The following is a 23666-nucleotide window of genomic DNA, read 5'->3' as shown; positions in this document are numbered from 1 at the left end:
AATAGAAAGATCTAATCGATAAAAGTTTCAACCCATAAAAGACACCAGAAGCCTGAATTTGGGCTTTTTCAAGAAGTTCCAAATAAATCTTTTACAATCTTTTAGTGCCTTGTCTTCTTTGAACGTGTGGTACGATGCACACGCTTGGGAGAATTCTGGGCAGTTCTTTTTGTTTGGCATTTGATGATACAAAGTATGATGCAGTTTTGTGAGCGTTTGGTTAATAACATGAAAACAATTGGAAACTCGACTGCTTTGTCGGAAATATACAGTTCCAATTTTAGTTATAGCCAGTGTGTTTTGGCTTGTTCTGATTTAGACAAATGGATTTATTGGAAAGATTCAAAAAGAGAGTTTTAATTCTGAAACCAATTAGTTTTTTATTTTTACAGTGAAGCAAAGTTTACAAGTAAATAGCCTTCATAAAATTTGGTGATTTCAATACAAACACCAAAATTAAAATCTAACCAACTCACAAGTTACAACTTCAACAATGGAAGAACCTTCGTGAGTTTCAGCAGTCTTTTTGTGACAGATTGAAATTGATTAGTGTTGACTGTTGCAATCTAAATGAATCATTATGATTAGTATTGACTGTTGAATGAAATTCTCAAAAACCCACTCAGTCCTACCTGCTGCAGCCACTGGATTTCGTTTTCCTTTTTTTTTTGCACGTTATCTCTCTACAAATAGAATTCAATTGTTGAAGAAGAGAGTTCAATCTTTCACTTGTTGGAGCTTTTAATATTTATGATCTTGATTTCTTCCAAAAAAAAAATTAGCAGAATGGTCTATGAAATCCACCAGTGTAGCAAGAACTTAGATCATTGGTTGGATTCGCGGGTTCAGAAGTCGTTGACAAAAATAATCATCAGATTTCACCATTGTAGCTGCTTTCCCGGGGAGTTCTTCGAGGTGGCCTTAAAAGTGTATGAATGACAACGCTTGTTTACATATCAAAATGTAAAAGAGGAATCAACTATAAAATCCCTTACCTTCAAAGTAAGAAGTCATCGGTGTCTTAGATCCTTGGTTGGATTCGCGGGTTCAGAGGTCGTTGACGAAAAATAATTGAGATCGGATTTCATCATTGTAGTTGCTTTTTCGATGGAGTTCTTCGAGGTGGTCTTCAAAGTGTATGAATGACAAGGCTTATTTACATAGATAAGAAAGAGTGTAAAGGTTTACTGCAATATAATCAAAGTAAACATTTACATTTATATCGACCGAAATTCTAACATATCCACAAATTTACATCGATTTTGACAACATATTTATACCATAAACAAACAGTGAAAAAATTGGACCAAAGTAAATATTTTTATCGAACCGGTGTTTTCGTTGTAAACAAACGCAGCCATATGTGAATATAAACGTTTCAATTGGTTCGGATATTTTATCCCATTGAATTAATTAGGCCATATATGAATTTGATCCGGTAAATTAAAAATCTTTGAAAGCAATGTTAAATCTATTGTTGACCTTTAGTTGGTGGACAATAGTGAACCACTATGATGCATTCGTCACGTAAATGCTAGTTGCAGAGTCTTTCTCATCAGCTGGGGTGTTAATTGGACCGGATTTGGTCCAATCCAATCCAATCCAATATGAATTCATTACAGTTGAATCAGGTTTAATTCAACACGATGAATGTTTTGGACCAATTTGGATTGATCCAATTCAATGTTTAAACCGATTAATCTGCTCAAATTAATTTTGATTTAGATTGGTTTCAATACAAACTTGGTTCATTGAGATTTGTATCGTCATCTTTTATCAATGGACTGGATATTGATTTAATAAGATTCAATCCAATATAAATCCTTTACAGATAATCTAACCATTAAAACTGAACTGATCCGATTCAATTTATGTTCATTCAATCTGTTGAAATTAATTTTGATTTGGACGGAATCCAACCTGATGGAGCGCGATCCGGCTGGTCTTAGCTGTCCGCTGCCTTGCTTTCGAACGAGGTAGCAGGGATCCTGAAACGGGAGAGATGGGAAAGCTCCGGGGGGAACCCGGTGTAGAGACTCCGAAGCTCAAGTTAGAATCTTTCAAAAGCAAGGTAATACCAGATAGCACAAAGTTTGCATACCTCCGTTGTCGGGGGGGCAGGGGGGCTCTTATAGTCACTTCGCGTACTCGTCCCGAGGCCCTTGTCAGATCAGGTATGATTACTCTTGCGCTTGTCAACTCGGCTGTCATCCCTTCTGCTGAGACAGAACCATCACTGCCCAACCGTCACTGCCTAACCGTCTAACTGGAGATGGCGGCGTCAGTGGCGGTGGCAGGTGGCCGTTTAGAGTGCTGCTGCCAAAACGTCAGATCCCAAGTCAGTCAGGCGTGGCGCCCTCGGGCACGGAATTCCCTGGTGCCAAGCATGGTACGACTTGTTTGGCTGCTAGGGTTTTTTCGGTTTTCAAGAAGGCTGGAAAACGTGCCTTACTCAAGAACACTGGTGATTGTGACCGTTCGTTTTAAATTTCAAACCAACTCGCGCCGCTGGGACGTGACAGCGGGTCATTTCAAAAAGGCACGCCACTGCTGTACATACGCCGTCGACTGTCAGGGAGACGTGCGGCGCGTCAGATTCCAAAAGACGCGTGTCGAAGCGACGTCGGTTTCAAAAAGACGTGCTGACGTTTCGCTTTTTTCGGAAAGACGTGCGCCAATCACGTCTCGACTTTAAGGGTTGTGCGGTTGGTAAGAACGTGGGTCGTCGGATCGTCTTCAGTCTGCACGGTCGATTCTTGGTTACTGTAGCTATAAATAGTGGGGGACCCCGGTTGGTTTGTCACTTCTGCGGTTGTCTATCGAGTTCGCATCCAACCTTCCAACTCGCGTCTGAGTCTCTTCCAGCTCACGCCAAGGCTGGTTATACAGTCTTCACGGTTCTTTAGCTTGTTCTTCAAACTTTCCGGTGAGTACTTTCTTGAATCTATCTTTTCCCCAATGTCTAGCTTTGATAGCTCAGACGATTCTTCGAGTAAGGACGACGTAGGTTCCACCAACCGAGCCGTGTCCCCAGACTACCTCAGTGACCCCGAGGTGGAGCTTGAAGACTATGAACTAGTGGGCCGAGTTGCTTCGGGCAGTTTGGCGTCTACCTCCCGCCGAGGTCGGATGCTAGACAGGTTTGGTCCTTCGACCATGACGCCTGAGGGGCTTCAATCCATACTTCTGTCCTACAATCTTCCTGGGGGGTACACATATTTCATTCCTTCGGGTAGCTTTCCTTGGGAACACAGTCCCGACGAGATCGTGATTTTTCGAGAACAGCTCGCCGTAGGGTTGCGACTTCCTTTCCATCCCCTCCTTGTTGAAGTCATAAACCACTTTGGTGTCACCATTGGCCAGCTTCATCCGAACTCTATTCGGAACCTGGTGGGGACGATATCCCTTTTTTGCGAGCAGAATTTCCCCTTGGACTTAGAGATATTCTCCTCTATCTTGATGCTCAAGAGATAGGCGGGTCCTCTTCCTAGGGGGAGACAGGCGTATTACCTTACTCCTCGCCAGGGTTTTAAGCTTCTGCACGATCTCCCTAACAAGGTCCCGGCGTGGAAGCGGGACTACTTCGGCGTGCAAAGTGCACAAGGATGGCCCTTTCAGACCGGGTGGGGTGAGGCCGCTCCCGACTCGAGCGTAACTCTTGATAAAGAGACGGTGAAGGGTCTCCGACAGTGGGCACGACAAGGCTTAAACTGCCACCACTACTTAACGGAGGCTAAGCTTTTTGCAGCTGGCCTGAGTTCAGGTAGGTTTCTGGCTATGCGGTTTCTTGCTTGCTCTGTTCCTTCATTTTTTCTGATGTCGAACTCGTTCTGCAGGTGTGATGGATGCGGAGAGAACTCGCGGCGGGCGTTTGTTCCAAGGTATGAAGAGGAGGAAGCGGGTCGCCAAGCGAACTCGTAACGAGCTGCCCCTGGATGAAGAGCCTCAAACCCCAGACCATACGACAGAGGATCTGCCCAGGGAGCCCGAAGTGACTCCACCGGTGCACGAGACTGCCGGGGCGCCTTTCGCTGAAACCACTCATACGGACGCTCCTGCGTACTCAAGTGCTCCTCACTCCGGGTCTGCTGATACGCGGGCTGGGCCCTCAGGCTCGGGAGCTCAAGGGGAGTTTAGGAGCGTGTTGATGCCAAACTACGCTCTTCAAAAGAGTAGGGATGCTACTTTCCCCGAGGAGGTCACGGCGTGGACCGATCTTCCCTTGAATCAGGTCGCTTGCCGCGCCGTAACACATGCCATGGTGGTAAGTGAGATTCCGTCTTCCTTTTTTATTCTGTTGCTTCTGCTGTTATTTGCTCACTTGTTTCTTTTGGTAGGTGAATTCTTCAATTCATGCCTTGGCTGCCCAAGTGGAGAGGAGCTCGCGACAGGCGCGAGCTGCTGAGGCTGCTGCTCATGCTGCTGAAGCCTTCCGTGCTGCAAAGGCAAATACCCAGGCTGCTGAGGCGGCTGCTTACACTGCTGAAAAAGCTGCTCGCGTCGCGATGGCCAGACAGGCGAGGTCTCAGCGTGACGCCGAGGCCATGGGGGTAGTTGTCAAGCACATGGCGGACTTGAAGTTGGATTTGCAGCATCAAGTCGAGTATCTTCAGGAGGACATTAGGGAGAAAACACAGATTTTCTCCCAAGGCATTGAAGACGCCAAAAAGAAGGCAGTTGAAGACTACATTGCCTCCTCGCGTGTTGATGATCTGATGGTGGACTCTTACAGGAGGGGGTTCAAGTTGAGCCGGTGGATGATCCGGAATACATACCCTGACCTCGATGTAAGTGCCATAACCACTTCGCGCATAACTCAGGAGATGGCCAATGCTGCCGATGGCAAACCGGACTCTGAAGGAGAGGCAGGGCCTTCGGGTGTTGTTGAAGTGCCTTCCGATGGCGAAGAAGTGGCTCCGGGCATGTAAATTTTTTTTTTTTTGCCAATGTACTGTTTCTTGCAATGGAGTGTCTTTTTCCCCTTGCTCATCTTCCCCGAGCTGTTTCTTTGCCGAGTTTTTAGATTTCTGTGGTCTTTTATGCCGCGAACTGATTTTTTTTTTTTGCCGAGCTGATAATGTGCCGAAGTTCCTCGGCTTGCCTTGTGGCACGGCCTGATTTCGTCCACTTCGCTAGGTGGTTTATAGGTAGTATCGCCTCAAGTTCACGATGTTCCACGTTCGGGGTACTCGTTTGCCTTCCAAGGTTTCGAGTTCATATGCGCCACTGAGCGCTGTTTCTACTTTATAGGGACCTTCCCAATTAGGTCCAAGCTTGCCGACGCCAGGTTCGGGCACCATAATTTTCCGGAGGACCAGGTCGCCGACTTGGAAGCTTCGTCGCTTTACTCTACTATTGTAGTAGCGAGCTACCTACTGCTGGTATGCCGCTGTTCGGATGTGCGCGAGGTCCCTTACCTCGTCCAGTAGGTCGAGGTTGGTGCGTAACTCGTCTCCGTTCGTCCGATCGTCGTATATTTCTAACCGCAACGTTGGTATTTCGATTTCCGTCGGGATCACCGCTTCAGTGCCGTAGGTGAGGTTGAAGGGGGTTTTTCCCGTGGCTGCTTTTTCGATCGTTCGGTGAGCCCAAAAGACACTTGGTAGCTCCTCGGCCCACAATCCCTTAGCTCGATCCAGACGTGCTTTCAATCCGCGCAGGATGGCTCTGTTCATTACTTCCGTCTGACCGTTTGCCTGTGGGTGCGCGACTGACGTGAAATTTTGCCAAATCCCCATGTCCTGGCACCACTCTTGGAACTTGATATCCTCGAACTGTTTGCCGTTGTCGAAAATTAGAACCCGAGGTAATCCGAACCGACATACTATGTTTTTCCAAAAGAAGTTCTGTATGTTTCGAGCCGTAACAGTTGCCAGAGGTTCGGCTTCTATCCACTTCGTAAAATAATCTACCGCAACAACTAAGAATTTTCTCCCGCCTGTTCCTGGTGGGAATGGCCCAAAGAGGTCGATGCCCCATTGTGCAAAGGGCCACGGGCTGGCAAGGTATTTGAGGTCGGAGGCAGGTTGATGGTGGATGTTAGCGTGTTTTTGACACTTGTCGCATTTTCTAACGAGCTCGACAGCTTTTGCCTTCATCGTTGGCCAATAGTATCCTTGTCGAAGTGCCTTTTGGGCGAGTGCTCTGCCCCCCAAGTGTCTGCCGCACAGGCCTTCATGAGTGTCGCGGAGTACAAACTCGGCTTCGGTAGGTCGCAGGCACCGCAAATAGGGGAGCGTGTACGACCGTCGGTATAACCGTTCGTCTATTATGACATATTTGGCCGCCTGGCACTGCACCCTTTTGGCGGCATTGCGATCTACAGGGAGGGTTCCGTCTATCAGGAAGCTCGCGAGTGGATCGATCCAGCTCGGCTCTGCTTCTAAGATGAGAGCGACCTCCTCTGTCCCCCAGAGAATACTAGGCCGAGGTAAGTCCTCTATGTACACAGTTCTCATATTGTTGTGACTCGTGCTAGCTAACCGGGACAGGGCGTCAGCCTCAGTGTTTTCGGACCTCAGGATTTGCCTGATGATGTGTGATCAGAAGTTGAACAGGGCTTCTTTTACTTTGGCCAAATATGCGATCATGGAGAGATCGCGTGATTCGTACTCACCGGTAACTTGGTTTACCACGAGCTGAGAATCGCTACTGATGACCAAGTGTTTTGCCTTTAACTTTCGCACTAGGTCCAGCCCGACGATTAGTGCTTCGTACTCTGCCTCGTTGTTGGATGCCGCGAATTCAAAGCGTAGCACGTACTCTACTCTTGTGCCACTCGGGCCGCATAAGACTATTCCAACTCCGCTGCCCTGCCGATTCGAGAAACCATCCACGTGAAGAATCCAGGGCTCCTCATCCCAATTCGCCCTTCGCTTGATCAGGAGAGATGCCACACTGGATGCTACTTCACGGGGTTCGAACTCTATGGGCTCAAGAGCTCCGGGTTCACCGCAAATGGGGACCTCGGGCTCGACCTGTGGGGTTTCATGGATGAAAGTGCACTCGACGATAAAATCTGCCAAAGCTTGGGCCTTAATAGCAGTTTTCGGTTTGTATTGGAGATCGTACTCGCTGAGTTCAATGGCCCATTTCGTCAGTCAACCGGAGACTTCGGGTTTAAGTAAAACTTGTCTGAGAGGTTTGTCAGTTAGGACGATGACTGTATGAGCCTGGAAGTACGGGCAAAGTTTCTGAGCTGCTATTACTAAGGCGTATGCTAGTTTTTCTATCTCCGGGTACCTTGCCTCTGCTCCCTACAAAATTTTACTAACATAATATATGGGTCGTTGGACCCGATTTGTTTCCTTTATTAGTACCAAACTGACCGCCTCGTCGCTCGCCGAGAGGTACAGTTGTAAAACCTCGCCCACCTCGGGCCGGGCTAAGGTTGGTATACAAGTGAGGTAACCTTTTAGTTCGTCAAACGCGAACTGGCAGTCCTGGGTCCATTCGAACCCTTTGCCTTTGACTGCCTTGAAGAAGGGCAGGCAACGGTCTGCTGACTTAGATAAGAAGCGGCTTAGAGCGGCTATGCAGCCCTTTAGCCTCTGGACTTCTTTTACTTTCCGAGGTGGTTTCATATCTAGAATGGTTTTTATTTTGTCCGGGTTGGCCTCTATACCGCGCCGATTGACAATATAGCCTAAGAACTTGCCCGAGGTGACGCCGAAGACACACTTGTTGGGATTCAACTTCATACTAAAGTGTCGCAGGATTTGGAAAAAAGAATCTAAGTCTTGTATTAACTCTTGTTGGGATTAATCTCAAATTATGTTTGTTGTGTAAAAGTTTTACAAGGCCAAGTAGACACAACGCAATGCAGATCGTTTCAATATGTCCTCTGTCAAATTAAATAAGTCAAACAAGGGAAGAGGAGGTTAAAACATTAGAGAGGGGCCATTCCATTAGGCAATGTATACAGCAACAGGAGAGGATGTTATTCAGAAAACCATAAAAACAATATCCTTAACAAGTTAGCATGTGGCGATGGTTTGTAAATTCAAGAATCACGTACTTTTTCTTGCATCCAGTTCTATATTTGTATACATATATGTGCAGTCTAAAGCCTTTCCAGGACTCAAACCTCAATTAGGTCATTATGTGGTCGGTAAATAGCACATTGCATCAAATATAAAACAACAAATGAATGGATCAAAAATAACATAACAAATAATAAATAACAGTAAGAAATGGATACAGCAACATTAGAGAGGGGCCATTCCGTTAGGAAATGGATACAGCAACAGGAGAGGATGTTATTTAGAAAATTTTAAGAAACAGTATCCTTAACAAGTTAACATGTGACAATGGTTTGTAAATTCAAGAATCACAAACTTTTTCTTGCATCCAGTTTCATGTTTGTATACATATATGTGCAGCCTAAAGCCTTTCCAGGACTCAAACCTCAGTTAGGTCATTATGTGGTTGATAAATAGCACAATGCATCAAATATAAAATAACAAATGAATGGATTAAAAATAACATAACAAATAATAAATAACAGTAAGAATATATATTGTATCCAAATAACAGGAAATCAAAGAAAGAGTCAAATATGTGTTGAAAGGAAAAAGAAAAAAAAAAAAGACAAAATACATACCTAGCACCAAACTTTTTCTTGCATCCAGTTTCATGTTTGTATACATATATGTGCAGCCTAAAGCCTTTCCAGGACTCAAACCTCAGTTAGGTCATTATGTGGTTGATAAATAGCACATTGCATCAAATATAAAATAACAAATGAATGGATTAAAAATAACATAACAAATAATAAATAACAGTAAGAATATATATTGTATCCAAATAACAGGAAATCAAAGAAAGAGTCAAATATGTGTTGAAAGGAAAAAGAAAAAAAAAAAAAAAAGACAAAATACATACCTAGCACCTCTTAATACTATGGCGCAAGCTTGACCCATTTCAACCCCAGAGAAGTGAATTAATTTGTCTTCACCAATCATGATTTCCTCAATGAGCTTGCAGTGCCCAAGCTTAAACGACTCTGGATTATCAAAGGTCGATGCAATCTCACCACCAGTTACCAGAGCAAGACGCTCAATTCCATCAAAATCAGCATGCTCAATCGCCAAAATTCCCGCATCTGCAAATAGTTCCTCAGGGAAATTGTAAATCAACTGTCTATTCACAAAGCAATTGATCCCATGTGCTATAATCTTCTGCACCTTCTCTTTCATTTTCTCTTTTTCTGCCCCTTCAATCTGTGCAACCCGTGACATAGAATCAGCACGAACACGTGTCCCATAGATCTTTACTTTGTCAGTGTCCATTGCAGTGTTTGCTACCAAAATCTTAGCATTTTCTATGCGCTTCGGTTGACCAATGCCCATCTTCTTGTCAAGAATAAATCTGCAAACAGAGAATAGGACTCCAATTAAGAACAAGAAGTGTATACAAGTGTGGGGAAACAGTAAAAGTAGTATCCCAGGCTCACAGCATCTGAAAGAGTGCAAATCAAGAAGAATGCCAAAAATATTTAAATCTTAACCAGGAATGAGAGTGCATATTAGGTTCATAAGAGATTTCACAATGCTTGAAAACATTACATGTTTTTACATTTCTGCTAGTGCATCACATCAGTTAAAAGTGAACTTCCACCTCAGCAATCAAAATGTGGCATGACCAAAAAGACTAACATAGAAAGGGCCACAAATCGACATTGAAAGACCAGAAGCAGATATCAAAAACATAAAGATACGTTAAAGTACAAATTATGAACGACAAGCAAAACCTCAATCCAAAGCTTCACACCAAGAAATGCAAATCATTTAAATTGGAACGATGATTACAGGAATTAATGAGAAATTGGAAATTATAGAAGTTTCTATCAAAGACAAGAAACAGTTATAACTTTGACGTATCCAAACAACCATAAATTGAAACCCACTCTTCATCTAGAAAAGAATCTTTCAAGGATCCTCCAGGCTTCTTAATAATTTGAATAGCCTCTAAATTTGTACTAACCTGCCATTATCCAAGAGATAACGATTAATCAATATCAACCAAAAATAATAGTAGAAAATTGACATTGAAAGAATCATTCAAATTTCAAACCAACTTTGCACATGCAAACACACACAGATAACAAAACAAAAAGGGGGAAGGCAAAAAGAAAATAATAACATGGAAAGGATAAAGAAATAGATTTCCAAGAAGATATTGCAGGAAACTAAAGATTACACATAAAATATAAAACCATTGTCTATCCACTGTATTGATGTAACAAAAGTGAAATACATGGTGAGATGAAACAGTAATAGCTCTGACACCAAGTATAATTTGCAGAAGAAGATACTAAGATGGCATAAAAAATTATTACAATTTTGTGTCCTTTTACTATGAAAGAATGAAAGTACATACCTTAAGCCTCATAACAGCATCCACAGCAAGTTTTGCAAAGTGTTCCTTGTCCTGGGAGAGAATTTTTTGAACTCAAAGTTGTCATTGCAATCTTCATCAAGTCTGCTTTGAATCTTTCTGCATTACCCCAGAACAAGAGAATACATGAGATTTCATAAACTTCTATCAAAAACTAAAACATGATAGAAGCTGTATATATATATATATATATATATATAAGAGAGAGAGAGAGAGAGAGAGAGAGAGAGAGACTTGTGACTATTTCGAAGGGAAACAGGTACAATATAGAGGGATTTTGCTGAGGGTGGCAGTTTTTTGAAAAGTAAAATCATATGTATTCGAGAACACCCCCTTAGGAGCCATTACATGATGTGGAACTTTTCTGAGCTCAAACTAAAATACCTAACACCCATGCTCAAATTTGCACTATCATAAGTTTCCCTTCTTGTGATGGCCCTTTGTTACATATCACAGGTGCAAAACCCTACAAAATGACATAAATGGATGGATCTGGCACAAGTTCCACAATTTAGAAACTTGCATAGTTTGGTCTTCAAAATACCATGTTTACAAGAAGACTACTACAGTAAGAAAAAAAGATAGCAATTGAGAATTAGAACTTGATATTCAAAATATAGTCAATTTATTACCTGCATTGTCTTTATTATCCATGACCCTCTGCAACAAAGCATTGCGGGCACATTCAGCTGCCATCCTGTAACCTAAAGGACCACACACGGAACAGTGGAAGGCACTAAAAAGGTAAGGATACTTGTAGGATCAATATATGGAGATAAATTCTTGGGAAAAAAGAAACTGCTTTCATTCCAGGGCCAAAAAAAAAAAAAACTTACAAGACCAAATTTTCACGATGATAATTAACTATGAAGATTTTAAGCTACCAATCCACATAAAGTACTACAATACTCATTGGAAATCCAAGCATATTTTCAATGTCACAAAGAATAAATGTCAGAAGAGAAAATTTAAATTTTGGGAGATTTCTCATCTGGGGTCTAATGTTCCGATACCCATGGGCAAAGCCCAGTCATATGCTGAGGTTGAAGATTCTTGAAATAATTTCTTAGGGATCAGTTTGGGAAGAGTACAAATGCAAATATGTACATTGCAAAGCATAGTATATTGTATTTACAAACCTTGTATCTGCACTGTACATATTTGTATTTGTACTCCTCCCAAAATGAACATAAAGATTTGGGGGATATGACAAATATCGCAAGGGCCTAGGAGCATAACAATTTTACTGTTTTCCTTTCCATTCTCTGCTGGATTTAATTTAGGAACATTTTTAACTTATTTTGGATGTTTAGTTGTAGAAATTTGTTATTTTCACTAAATTTCGTTTTTAGACTTGTAGTCAGTGGATGCTAAAAAATACAATATTTATAGTATAGTCTTTTGTATCTAGGGGCCTGAGGCCCCACATCTGTTATAAGTCAAGAAGATCAGGACCAACCACCAAAGCAGTCCACTAACAAATTCTGTGCATCAAAAAAGAAGAAAATCAGCATGATCAGATGGGTTAGAAACCCATGAATTTGGCAACACAATTATGATCCAGAGTTAGAATATAAGTAGCTCTGAGGATATGATAGAAAAAAAAAAGTTAAGGCTGTTCTCTGCCCATGGCTGTTAGTACACAAGCATTAGGGGTGTCTGCTATAGTTCTTTTGTCGAAGTTGAAAGTTTGTTCAAGAATAGTAACAAGAAAGAAGGAAAAGATTATAGACAAGATGCTGATTTTAGAAAGAAAAGATTAATGGAGTATAGCAGTACCTTAAGTCTTCATAAAATTAGGTTTTTGAACTGACAAAATCCAATTCCTGAATGAGTGTGAAGGCTTCCTATGGGGTGGTGTGTGGAAGGCGATTATGAGTTTTAATAGGAAACTTAGAAGTCTTACTAGTTTTGTAGTTAGGGATGGGTCAAAGATCAGATTTTGCGAGGATGATTGGTGTGGGGTGGGCAAGCTGCACGAGTTATGCCCAAGATTGTAGAGGCTAACTGAAGTTGAGGTTAAGTATAATGACTGTTATAGAAGGGAGATCAGCGGATTTGGAATCTGAAATTTAAGAGACCTCTGCTGGATGGAGAAGTAGAAGAATGCATCTCTCTTCTAGAAAAACTAGAGGGTGTAAAACCTTCAAATCATCAGAGGGATGAGCTCTGGTGGAAAGAATGCAAAAATGGAAAGTTCTCAGTTAAACCTGTCACATGGCTCTTAGCAGGTCCAACACAGGCTTAAGTCAACTTAAAGGAATCTGGGGAAACCCAGTTCCACCAAGAGTTGAGGCTTTGGCATGGCTGGTAGCAATGGATAGCAAATTGACAGTTGATCATCTGAAGTCAAGAGGATTCCATATGGCTAGAAGATGCTGTCTTTGCGAGGAGCAGGAGGAAAATGTCAGTCACTTATTTATAACCTGCAAGTTTTCTGGTTTCTTATGGAAAGTGATCACGGCTATGTTCAGGGTTTCTGGTTTTCACCCAACTTCAACTGCAAAGATTTTTTCTACATAGCCCAGGCTGAGTGGAAGTAAGAAGGCGAAGGTGATATGGAGCTGCATTCCATTCTTCGTATGCCGGAACATATGAAAGGACAGGAATAGAAGAATATTCAAAGACAAAGCTTGTGGTATGGATAGGACGGTAGCTGCTGCTAGTAGATCAGAGGCAGACAGGATGCTGATTCTTCCAGATTTCAGGCACATAGATCAAGAGGATTTGAGAAATAAGTTAGGGGAAGTATTGGGTTTTCAAATATGTAATGTGGAAAGCCTACTTTGATCTCAGTTTGTTTTGTTTATGGGTGATGACTTGCCACCCTTAAATTGTAAACTCTTATTTCTTTAATGAAACTTTTACTTTACTTATCAAAAAAATAAAAATCCAATTCCTAAATGAGCCACTCACTAATCAGACACTCATTGGGCTTCTAATTTTGAGGAATTCTGAGGCCAGGCAATTTGGTGTATGTTGGGAAACGAACCCTTCTTGTCCATGAACATTGAATAAGCCAAGGAAAAAACTCTGTAAGTAAAAAATCGCACAATAGGTATAACGTAACATATGAGTTTTACGCTTTTACCCATACAAACAATGGAGTTTTACTTCTAAAATAAGGCTCAGTTTGGAAGGAATACAAATACAATTATGTACTGTGCAAATATGTGCAAAATAATACAAAATACAAGGTTTTGTACTCTACAAATTTGTATTTGTACTCCTTCCAAACTAAGCCTAAGTTTTGCTAGGTAAATGATAGAGATTTACCTATGCAACAAAGCAAATAACAAGAACATGACCAAGATTTTTTCACGTGAAAAACACTCCAATATAAAGAAGAAAAACACGGGACCTGGTCCGACCACTCTTCCACTATTTTAAAGTAAATAACAGGCTACAACTTCTACAACATAGGGATATCAACAACAAAAGAACGAGCCTTGTTTTGAAAACACAAATAATCACCAACACAACGTGCAAATGAACAAAATGAAGGAACTATCTCACCAACCATGGACTGTAGAAACCCTTCAACCCTTCAAAAGCTTGATGGAGAATTACCCAAAAGTACAGGCAAGTGGTTGGTGAAAACAACTTAAAAAACACCCCAAAAGTGGATTGATTGCCCTTGTTTTCTCTCAAAGACGATCAAAATTTTATTCTTCTCTTTTGTCAAAGAAGAATAGCTTTCTTCACCTTTCTTCTCTTTCTCAAAGAGGAAATCAAAAGTAGTAGTCTCAAGTGCTAGATTTTGTTAAATAATAATAACTGCTAGATGAGCAAATTATGGACTCAAATGTAATTTAAGTGAGCTAATACCCAATTCCAAACAAAAATCCAATTCCCCATGTCATAGATTATTAAAGTAAGTTTAATTTACAGTTCCATTTTATCATCTACTTTGGTTTTAATAGAAGTTTTGCAACACATCATCTTGAACAAGCACGTTTTTTTACTGTCCCATTTTCACTTTTCAAGATAACAGAATTTGATTCCTTCACAACACACACACACACACACACCATTCTTACTTACAACATTGAGCCTCTGACAGTACTATGTCATTAGAAATGGGAGTAGCCCAATAGGTAAAAAATGGGGAGAAGTGGTCTAATATGGTTTTGGCACATGAACAAAATACCACCTACTGCAGCAATAAGAAGAGGTCTGGCGGAACTTGAAGGTTCTAGAAATATTAGACAGGCCAAAAGGGACACAGGGTAGTGAGAAATGACTTAAATGCTCATAATTTAACAATGGATTAGGGCCTTGAGTGAGTGGAATGGTAAAATAGGATTTATGTAGACAACCCCATAGAAGGGCATAAGGCTCTGTTGAATGCAGTTGACCTCAGAAATTGTCAAGATGTGTTACAGAAGCTTAAATACATGCAACATCCCTCCAATTGTGTAGCCCCATTAAGCCCAAAAAAGGCTTAAAATACATCCTTGTCAATTATGCAGAAAATATGACAGTTCAAGACATTGGTGGAAGCATGAAGGAACCTGAAATTACAGTCATCGGATGAATTTTTGCCGCAACCCGCTTTTCAGCCTCTCTTAGAAGTTCTCCAGCCAAGACAACAACAGAGGTTGTCCCATCACCAACTTCATCATCTTGAACTTTTGAGATGTCTGATACCCTTAAATTAAGGAAAAGCATCAACCATAGAACATAAGCATGAAAAAATGAAAACTGATAGTCCTCTGAAAATAGTTAACTTATCCTATAGATTTATTGATGTTGTGATCTGGGGATTCCTTGAAATACTGAAAGAGACTTATTGAAAAGTATATACTAGTATCATAAAAAGTCAACTACTAAAATAATTTGAAAAAAAAAAATAAACACCAACTATATAAGTACCACAGTTGACAACACTAGAATGAGACAAGTTAGGGTTCATGATCATATCAAAATGTGTGGCCAATGGACAACAAGCATATGAACCAAAAAGAAGGATACCAACAAGGACCTTGGCAGCAGGATTGTCAATATGAAGGGATTTTAAAATGGTAGCACCATCATTAGTAACAGTCACACTTCGATCCTGGCCTGTTGATTGTAAAATTTTATCCTACACAGAAAATGCATTTGAAATGGGCAAGGTCAGTTAAAATAAAAATAGAATCTCAGTATAATTGTGGATTCTAGACAACAAACAAGTACATGAAAAAAGAAAAGTGGAAGAAAGAAAACTAAGGCTTACCATTCCTTTTGTCCCTAAAGTGGCCTTGACCAAATCAGCAATTGCCATAGCACCAACAAAGGATGCCTAAATTAAATGCATACAAATGACTAATCAACAGAAAGGAATAAGGAGAAACCTATAAATGCATCAGCATGGGTTTTTCTACCTAATCAATAAAACTTTGTATTAATTTTTTAACTATAGCAATATCTCCTATGATCAAAGATGAGTAAAAAACCATCCAAAAGAAAAGAAAAGAAAAAAAAAAAGCATACATCATCAGAAAGACCTCTAAAAAAGATTTCCGCAACAGTAACACGTCTATAAAAACTTGTAGGCATTTCTTACCAAAAGTGGAAAGAAAAACACACATAGGCTTCTCGAAGGGAAAAATGAGATGCTGTATTCGTAAAGCTAACAAATACAAGTCTCAAAACAAGAATTTAAAGAGGTTTTAAAGAACAATAATAAATTACAGAAACATATAAATAAGAACGTAAGGTTCCAGTAAATAATATGTAAACAAAATAAATTTTATATAAACACACTTCTATGAGAAAGAATAGCAGTGGGGAATCTTGGTCAGTATCTTTTTAATCGGTTACCTAGTTAAAAAAAAAAAAGTTGAATACAGGCGACAAGAGTAGAAATATAAAACGATGACGCTTAAAAAAATACTCACTAGAACAGATAAGACTTGTGTGCATGGGCATTTATCAAAATGCATTACAGACAAGTCCGTATATTTTCAGATGCATATTCAGACACTAGTTTGCATGTATATCATTCAAATATAAGTTCTGGGACAGGATAGTGAAATGAAACTAACCATTCTGGCACGTTCCCCTTTCTCTTCAGTAGCTTCATCTTTAAACAGTTTGTCAACCTACAATAACTCTCAAAGCAAGTATAAATGCAGAATCAAGCAAAATCTTAAACCTTAAATTTTTTAGATTATCAATGAAAGCATACCGCCATAGTTAAGGTAGTGAAGACCCGCTCGCTCAAATTGTATCCAACAAACAAATTATTTTATGGAACAAACTAAAAAGACAAAAGAAGCAATGACAATTAGTACTGAAGATCCAGCAAACGAAACCTTTCCAGACGGTAACACATCACTTTCCCTAAATGTAAAGAAACTGAAGCATTAAGCTTCTATGCGAATGCATTCTTTTTTAAGGACGCTTAAACCTTGTAGAAATCAGGATAAATTGCATACCATTTTGCCAATATTGATGGTTGAAAAGGGATCGAAAATTTTAAAATCGTAAAAAGCGACGCATGAAATACGGAAACTAAACTAATTATCAAAAAAAAATAACCGGAAACTAAACTAGGCCAGGTGCGAGTAGAGATGTTGAACATGAAATGAGGCAAAACCCTAAATTACATCAAACTTAGAAGTCTGTGTAGCTTCTAGGCATAAACCCTGAAAGAGTAGTGGAAAGACCTCGATCGGTGATACACCAGCAATTGGCTAAAGAGACACGAGATGCTTAGGATTTGAATATTTTTCTTCGAAAAGAAACCCCAGCAAGCACAAATACACGAATAGAGTCAATTTAAGTTCCGCTGCAGTCTGATGTCTAAACCTCCTCACTCCCAGTGACAGTGAGGACTAAAGAACATGATATATGTGACCGAAAATTTATAATTTTCAATAGACTTTTCTCCAACACCGTTCATACAGTATACTAGTTATCGTCTTATCGATCTACGCCGTTAAAAGAGAGTCGTTTGTCAAAGTTCGTTTTTACTCTTTTTCAACCGTTGATCAAAGTTTTGGAGGCCCAAGTGCGCAGGGGAAAACTTTAGGCGTGAATAGGTGAACTACCCACAACGTGCTCATAACAAAATTGTCTCAACCTCCTTGTGATAATTTGGGGCTAAGTTCGAGAGGCTCGAGCCCTCATAGCTCATGCCGTGCCGTGGATCAGGCTGGTCCATGAGCAAAGCTTTAGGCCAAGGTAGACAGCAAACTGGGCTAAGCTATGAGATGTTCATTTTAAATAAAAATTGAAAAATATGTTTAAATTTTTATTTCATATGATTTTTTATTTATATAATTGTTTATATATACAATTAGACATATTCATGGGCCGAATAGCCCAACAGTCCAACTTGGTCTGACCCATTATTTTCTAGGCTTGGACAAAATTTAAGGCTTGTGGGCTCGAGCTCAAGCTTTCTCAAATAAGTCTGTCCCGATATCGTTACATATATAAAAAATTACTTATGTTATATATAATAAATATAATATATATATATATATATGTACTTCTTAAATTATTAATAAATATCAATTTACTATTAGGATATATAAATTAGTTTATTAATTTATTAAATTATTACTAAATTAATATAATATTACTTATAAAAGTATACTGAAAATAAGACATTTTGTATACAGATCGGGCTTCGGGCTCAAGATTTAGGCCCAATGGTCAAGTCGGGCTCAGGCTTTTGGACTTGCACATTTTCTTTAAATAAAGAGGCTCGTGTTAATTATAAAACTATGATTTTTTACAAATTATTATTTTTTAATTCTAATCTTATATAAAAAAAATATAATATTTCTCTCTCTCTCTCTCTCTCTCTCTCTCTCTCTCTCTCTCTCTCTCTCTCTCTCTATATATATATATATATATATATATATATATTTGTTATTTAAATATTATAGTAATATTTATCATATATGCATATAACTTCCAAATTGAGCTTATTAGAGGTTGTTTACGTTGGACTCCAAAAGTTTGATACCCAATTAGACTTTGAATCAGATTATCCCTAATAATGTGTGGGCATGGTGCACATCTCAATTAGACCTAACTCAAAATAAAATAATTGCTTGAACTTGCAAATTTATAGATCTAATCGAGTTAGGTTAAGTTATAAATGATTTGTTACTTTTTTATTAATAATTATTAAAATAATATTAGCGATTAAAATATTGAAATTATTAAATAAATATATTTATTTAAAATACTGTAATTTTTGGAAATTATCATATTTTCAGAAATACTGCTAATTTATTGGCTAAAACTAATTAAATGTAATTTTCTACTATTTATAGATTAAATTATAATTACTATTAATTATAGTTTAAAAATAATTATTGCTAATTACATTACTATTAATAATTAAAATACATAAAATTTTTCATTATTATTTAGTATTTTTTGCAATAAAATACAATTAATTTAATTTTGTAATTATTTATAATATTTTAATTAAACTTTAGGTTTTTTATAATATATGGTTTTTTAATTAATTTGTGGTGATTTTTTCATTATTATTCATTAATTTTTTCATATGAGTATTTTTCAATCATTTTCAGTATTTTCATAATTTATTTTTTGCATATTAGTCACTACAAAATTAATTTGCATTTACTTTCAGTAAAAATAAATTAAATCACTAAATAAATACCATAGTTAATGAAAAAATACATTTAATTTTCAATATTTTTCAATAATTTATAGCTTGGGTATTTTATAATAATTTTTGGTATTTTTAATAATAAATACTATTAATTGTACATTTTAATTATTTTCAGTAAATACCCTTATTAATATAAAATATTTCATTAATTTTAATATTTTAGTTACGCTTAGGTTTTTCAGAATTTTTTGGATTTTTAATTATTTATTGGTATTTTTTTCATTATTATTCAGTAATTTCTGCAATAAAATACTGTTAATAAAAAAGGTTTTGCATTTTAAATTTTTATTAATTTTTACCATTTTTAATGAGTTCATTATGCACAATAAAGGTCTCAACTCATAAAAATATTAATTAATTAAAAATGCATTAATATAAAGTTATCTAATAATATTATTAAAACTATCAATTAATATTTTTATATTTAAAATTCTTATATTTAATTAATTGTTGGTATTTTTTCATTATTATTAAGTAATTTTTGCAATAAAATATTGTTAATAAATTGGGTTATTCATTTAAAATTTTCATTAATTTTTATCATTTTTAATGACTTCATTATGCACAATAAAGGTCTCAACTCATAAGTTATCTAATAATATTATTAAAACCATCAATTAATATATTTATATTTATATTTCTTATTTTTATTAGCATTTATTAAGTTTGATTTTTAAGTGGAATTGAAATACATTTTTAATATTTACTATGTTTTGTTAATATTTATTTTTAGTGAAAGTTTATTGGGTTTTTAAATTAATAATTTTTTGATAGTTTAACCTCAAACTATTTATATTATTTGATTTATATTATTACAATTCTCTCTCTCTCTCTCTCTCTCTATCTCTCTCTTAAATGTTTTTTTAAATGCAATAATAGCATACATTAAAATAAGAGGCCTTAGAAAACCCAAAGGCCTCTCTCTAATAGTATGAAGTTTTATTAATTTAATCAAGATAAGCAATGATTATTGTTTTATATTTTTAAAACAAAAGAAAATAAGAAAAAATACAAAAAATGGAGAAAATAAATAAATAGCTTCTTTTAAAGGAGAGACATGTTGACATGGACCGTCCAGTTTTATTACATATATAGATAACACTTAATTGGTTACTACGTTTATAATTTCAGTTAATTGGTCAAAAAATTTTAAAATATTATATATTTCCGATATCATAACGGAACCATAAATAAAGAAGTCCTAAATGTAGCAAAAGATGCCAATAATTGTTTTTTGGTAAAGGATGTAGAAGTCTAGAAGAGAATATAAGGAAAGGAATGGAGAACTGAATTTATATCTCCTTGTGCTGGTTGCAATGAGTAAGGACAATCTATTACTTTCTTATCGATTAATAATTTGAACATAAGAGATCAAAACATTCATTTTGGCCCAGCCAAAATTAATCCTGAAAATCGGACTTAAGCATGCTAAGACCTTTAGGCTATGTAAACATTTACAAACTTGTATACTCTTTCTTTTCCTTCCTTTCCTTACCTATTCCTTCAAACCAAACATAGCCTTATTTATGCCTTAATTACAAGATTGTAATGAGTTCGTGGGCAATAAAAAGAGATGTGTCTATCTTTCTTGGCCCTATCACAATAAATAAAATGAACCAGATAATAGAAAAAAACCATCACAAATACAAATATGTACAGTGTAAATACATATAAAATAATACAAAATATAAGGTTTTGCACTCTACATATTTGTATTTGTACTCCTACCAAACTGAGCCTAAAAAAATAGAAGAGACAACAAGGTTATTAGACTTGCTAAATGTGAATATCAAATTTTGGTCTTGGTATATAAGTTAGGGTTGGACAGGAAAGAAAAAAAAAAAAAAAACAGAATAGTTACAGTTTGGCGATTGGAAAGGATTAATAACTTAAGCTGTGTTTAATTTGAAGGAAAAAATAGGGAAACAAAGGGAAAGGCAGTTTAAGAAAACTTATACAAGATTTGTAAAAATTTTCTTACATTTTTCTTCCTTTCCCTAAGTTTCCTTCAAACCAAATATCGGGAATGGGAAGGGGGGGGGGGGGGGCGTACGTAGTCTCACATATGAGAAGCCTAGATGCATGTTGTTGGAAACACAATGCTCTCCTAGCATGTTGGGATTGCATTGATAGCCATCGAGTTAGTAGCAGATTCGGACCATTGTCAGTCATAAAATGCTTAGGGCCCACAACCACTTGTACAGCCATTGTGTTCAATTAACCTGAATTAATGCGTGGACCCCGATTATTAACAAAAGGGTTCGACAAAGATATGGAAAATATATGATATGGGAAAAACAACTGACCAACTGACCAATATATGATATGGAAAAGACATGCCAATATCTTTTGAGCGGCTGTTTGGGAGGACTGAAACGAATAATCCTTCAAATGATTGATTAAGAGCAGGTTTGGGGCTCTCTCCATTTTTCACCAAATATAGGTTATAAATGTTCGTCTGGGGGCCATATTGGAAGGTTGGAAAGCACTGTCCCTAATCCCTCTCAGACAACTTCTCCCACTTCCTATGCAATTAAGCCAATTGTCAAGAGAAATATAGTTTTTATATGATTTATACAACTGAACAGAACAACTTCTTGAAGCAGTTGAGCTAGTCTAGCCGAACCAAAGCTTACCTCCAGTTCAACCCTCCCCAAAAGAGCCTTGGATTTTTTACAAAAAAAAAAAGGTTGACACATTTAAGCTTTTATTGGGGTCACACGTAAGTGTTGCACTACAATCACATTTGTGTAGGATGAAATTTTGGAGGAGCAACCGTAGAATTTTTAACAAAAAAAAAAAAAAAATGCTACCCACCACAAGTTGTTCCCACATCCATGGAATATTACAGTTATGCATTGGGAATATCTCCCTTGTCATTCATGAGTAGATATTCCCAATACACAGCAATGGTATTCTATGGGTATAAATGTAGGAACATTTTGTGGGTAGCAGATCTAGAGTGAAACTTATCAACCTTTGATATCATAAATTAAATAATAAAAATATATAATATGAAAACAAACATAAAATAAAAAAATTATAAAAAATGGACATATTTCTAAGATTATATATTTATCATATTAAAAAATGAAATATGATAAATGATAGATTTTGTTGTTAATGAAGAAAATGACTAAAATACAACAAAAAATAATAAATGTTTAGTATAAGACCCATTGACCAGGTCAAATGGTTTAGAAGTTCAAATCCAACTAGACAGGTCATTGGGCCCTTGAGCAAGTCAATGGTTTTTTGCAGGTGAATGATTGAAGGGCGAAGTGAACCAGTAAATATGATTGGGTAATGGGTTGACTAGCCCAATTAGCAGGTTCCACCACAAGTTAAAAGAACTTTTTTTTTTAACTTAAAAACATTAGTTGCAGCAATACCTTTTTGATTGGAAACGAAACACCTCACCTGTCAAATATAAAAACATGCCACTAGTGTATTTTTGGATTTAAAATAAAAGGCCATTATCTTTGCCTCCTACTGAACAATCTCAATGTAATGTTGCTGCCATATTCACAGTACAATGCAAACATAATTTGGACAAATGTTTTAAAAAGCAATTGGAAATGAAACCAATTTTTTTATCCGAGTGGTAGATTAGTAGTTCAATTGTCTAGATCAAATGGGTTAACCTACGACACCATAAATTACATATCTAAGGCTGTATTTGGCAGTGATGCAAATAGATCATCATAAATATATGTTTCAATTTGCTTCCATTTGGTACGAGTGTAAATTTCCATAAAAAAAAAGACATAAATATGCAATCATATCAAACTTTGGTTTGAAAATGAGAGCAAAGTTTGCTTTGAAAAAATTGATACATACTTTGCTCTCATTTTTGGATGAAGTAAATAGTGTAACCATTTGCTCCTTTTTTTTTTTCTGGCACAACAAAAAACAACTTTCATTCAAACAGAGAAATTACAAGGAAGCTCCTTAATTGGTTGATCACGTAACAATCTTTTCTACCAATTTGGAGTCTGATCATGAAATTCCATGTTCTGTTAGTCTAATCTGGATTTATTAGTCATATAGTGCCTATGGAGTTCTTATCCTTTGTAATATATACAGCATATTACAAACTGTAAAAAGTTTCATGAGATGCAAAACTTCTTCATATAAGGCCTATTCATGCATGCATTGTAGTGTTTTTACCACTTGTTGGGCGTCCATAAAGATTTGAGTTTTTTCTCATTTGAGGAAATCAGTTTCCTATGAAGCAATGATCTCACACCAATCGAGTTTCCTGTGTAGGTATATTTTGAAAATTTAAAAAACAGTTAAGAACATTTTTGTCCTTTTAACTTTTCTGTCAATTTTAAAGGTTGAATACTTTAAAAGGTATATAGTTAAATAGTTTTGAAAACCATAGTTTTATATATAATGTTTCCATTAATACCCCATCCATATTAGGCAAACAATGTGCAAATTAAAATGTGGTGTGGCCACATCAACTTAATTTGCATATAACATCACAATGGGAATTAAAATCAATGAGAAAGAAAACACCCCGAATGAACAAAGCTTTTCAACATGATAATCAATTTTTTAAGATAATAATTTATAAACAAAGCTTTACCGAGAAGAAGAGGTATATGCGATAATGATG

General features: G+C 37.2%; 1 pseudogene across 1 annotated transcript; it reads right to left on the bottom strand.

The window, feature by feature from the left end:
- Nucleotides 1-855: 855 nt before the first annotated feature.
- On the bottom strand, nt 856-17222 carry LOC148849837 (T-complex protein 1 subunit beta-like; annotated as a pseudogene). The gene is made up of 11 exons (XR_016099464.1): nt 17052-17222; nt 16571-16642; nt 16428-16484; nt 15617-15682; nt 15373-15484; nt 14913-15041; nt 11031-11102; nt 10381-10497; nt 9908-9984; nt 8884-9369; nt 856-1151 (listed from the first exon to the last, which is right to left on the bottom strand). The product of XR_016099464.1 is annotated as a T-complex protein 1 subunit beta-like (transcript).
- Nucleotides 17223-23666: the final 6444 nt, after the last annotated feature.

This window comes from Nelumbo lutea, chromosome 5, assembly GCF_056320005.1.
Source record: "Nelumbo lutea isolate HS-2025 chromosome 5, American lotus-T2T, whole genome shotgun sequence".
Taxonomy (NCBI): domain Eukaryota; kingdom Viridiplantae; phylum Streptophyta; class Magnoliopsida; order Proteales; family Nelumbonaceae; genus Nelumbo; species Nelumbo lutea.
This window is presented reverse-complemented; position numbering and strand designations above follow the sequence as displayed.